This window comes from Lepidothrix coronata, unplaced genomic scaffold (assembly GCF_001604755.1).
Source record: "Lepidothrix coronata isolate B3197 unplaced genomic scaffold, Lepidothrix_coronata-1.0 Scaffold356, whole genome shotgun sequence".
Classification (NCBI taxonomy): domain Eukaryota; kingdom Metazoa; phylum Chordata; class Aves; order Passeriformes; family Pipridae; genus Lepidothrix; species Lepidothrix coronata.
In genome coordinates, this window is record NW_016690536.1 from 204,822 (window position 1) to 207,616 (window position 2,795).

Consider the following 2,795-nt stretch of genomic DNA (forward strand, 5'->3'; position numbering starts at 1 on the left):
TGGAGGGATCCTGTGCCAAGGTCTCCACTCCTCCTGGAGGACCCAGAGAATCTTGGAATGGAGGGATCCTGTGCCAAGGTCTCCACTCCTCCTGGAGGACCCAGAGAATCTTGGAATGGGTTGGGAGGCACCTTAAAGATCCCCCTGTTCCAGAGACTCTCCCACTGGTCCAGGTTGCTCAGGTGGTTGTTGCTTGGGGCCAGGACCACCTGAGACCATCCCTCCCTCCTCCAGGAGGTGCAGGATGTGTCCAGAGCCCCGTCCTGAGTCTGGAGCCAAAATCCTTTTGCTGCTGCTGCTGCTGTCAGTGAGATCTGTGAGGTGAAGACAGAGCCCAAGGCACACAGTTCCCACCCTTCTCCAGGTCTGCTGAGGGACAACCACCTCTCCCTGTGCCCTCATTTGCTGGGGACACAATGGGGTGAAGATCTGTGACCTGAAGAGCAGGAGCAATCACTGGGATATCAGGAGCAGACACATCCACCTGCCCATTCCACCTCCCTGGTTCCTGTCCCCCAGGCAGTGGATGGATCCACCCTCCACCTGATGGATCCACATGGATGTGGATCCTGGGTTAATGGTTGGACTCAGTGACCTGAGAGGGCTTTTCCAACCTAAACAATTCCCTGCTTCTGTGATTCCCCTGAGGGAGGGGGGCACGATGCCATCCTTGCCTCTGCCCTGGAGTCCAAACCAGATGCAGGGAATTTCCAGGAACTTCTCAGCAAATTTCATGAAGGGCTCGAGATCAAAACTGGGCTCCATCAGCACCACATGAGGCATCTAAAGACAGTCAGGAACAAACTCAGGCCAAGGTTTCCTCGGGGAAATTGTTCCAAACATTAACTCCTTCACTTGCTGCTGCCAAGGGGCAGGTTTTGAACCCCAAACCAGGCTGGTTGATCCCCTTCTCTGACATCCCAAATATCAGCCCAGACCATTCTCCTGCCTCACCTCTGGCTGAGCCAAAGGAACGTTTGTTTGCCTAAAACATGCACTGAAAAAAAAAAAAAAAAGCCCTTTGTGGACACCCAAAAAGGGAGGATTCGTGACAAGAACTCTCCAAAGGTGCAGCCAGGGAAGAGAAAGGATGAGCCAGGGAATAGGTGATCCCTGAGGTTTGGAAAAGCTGGATCAGGTGTGCTCGTGGCACTGCTGCCCACAGTTAATGCCAGAGCAGTGGAGCCTGGGAGGGGAAGGGTTAAATGATGCTCCAGTCCTTTGGCTTTGCCATGAAAAGGTGACTCTGATGATCTCCCTCCTTAATTATCACCCTCCTTAATCACTGTGGGCAGTGGATGGGAGCAGCACAAGGGGGAGGTCAGTGCCAGCCCTGAGAAAGGATGGAAATGATCCCATCTCCTGACCAGCAGGGAATAGCAACGGCTTTCACCTCCTGCACATTCCCACTCCTGCACATGGTTCAGGTGCCCTTAAAATTCACCACACAGCCCCCCCCCCAAAAAAAAACCCCCCAAAACCAAAATCGTCCCAAGGGATCACCCCATGGCTGATACCCAAAATGGAATCCCAGGATGGGTTGGGTTGGAAGGGACCTGAAGGATCATCTCGTTCCACCCCCCCTGCCATGGGCAGGGTCACCTCCCGCTATCCCAGATTGCTCCAGGTTGGAGCCTTGGACAATTCCAGGGATGGGGCAGCCACAGCTTCTCTGGGCAACCTGTGCCAGGTTCCCCAGGGGGGGAATTCCTGGCTCTACATCCAAGGTGGATTCACTTGGATGAGAGTCCGTGCCCATCCCAAGACTTTGGGTTCCAATCAGGGGCATCCAGACAGGAGCAGGTCGGATCCAGACCTGTGGAAGGGACAGGAAGATCTGGGTGATCTCGGGGCTGGGAAAAGGCACCAACAGAGCTGATTAAACCCCCATCACCTCCTGCAATTCCCAGGGCTGGAGTAACATTCCCTAATTTCACGCAGTCGTGTGAGGAATCACGTCCAGGGAGGGAACTGGGACGAGGAATCGGGACTGAGAGGCAGGACTGACCCCAAGGTGCCCACTCAGGCCTCACCACTCTCAGCCTCTCTCTGTGTGTGTGTGTGTGTAAGATTTCCAGCCCTCCAGCCTGTGACCACGGGGTTGCAACATTCCTTTTGTTTTCTAGGAATTCGACTCCACCAAGGAGGGGGGAAACCACAGGGAAATTGTTTCAACGTGCGGGGCCGTGATGTCGAACGCGCGCGGGCCCCGACAGCCAAGCCGGTTAAAAAAAAAACCCCACACTTTTATTTCGACCTAAAGGAAAGGAACTCCTTTTTTTTTTAAGTTTGGCAGGCTGAGCCCAGCCCAGGCAAGGGCAGATCAAAGCCGGGCGAGTCAAAATCAAGCGCCGGACGTTTATTAAGATTTTATTCATTAAAAAAAGAAAAAAAAAAACCAACCCAAAAAGTGAGGTGGGATTTCACCGTGGGACTTTTGACACGGGAGCTGCTTTATTTAGAAGGGAAAATTGCCTCTTTCTCCTGCCCAGGAGAAAGGTGATCCCTCCATTTCCCCTGCAATTCCGACCGGGGGACACCAACACCTTTCTTGTCGCCCTCAGGTGGGCTGGAGGCACTTCCAGCCCTTGCTGCCCCGAGGGGCAGGAGGTGGGAATGGGAATCTCCCACCACATCCCTCTGCTCCAGCCCCACGGAGCTCCCACCTTCTTGTCTTCTCCATTCAAAGTTTGCCCGTTTTCAAACCTTTTTTTTTTTGTTGTTTTTTTTTTTTTTTTTAATTTTTTTTTCATTTGTGGCTCTTTTTCTCCCCTCCGTGAAATCTGCAGTGCAGA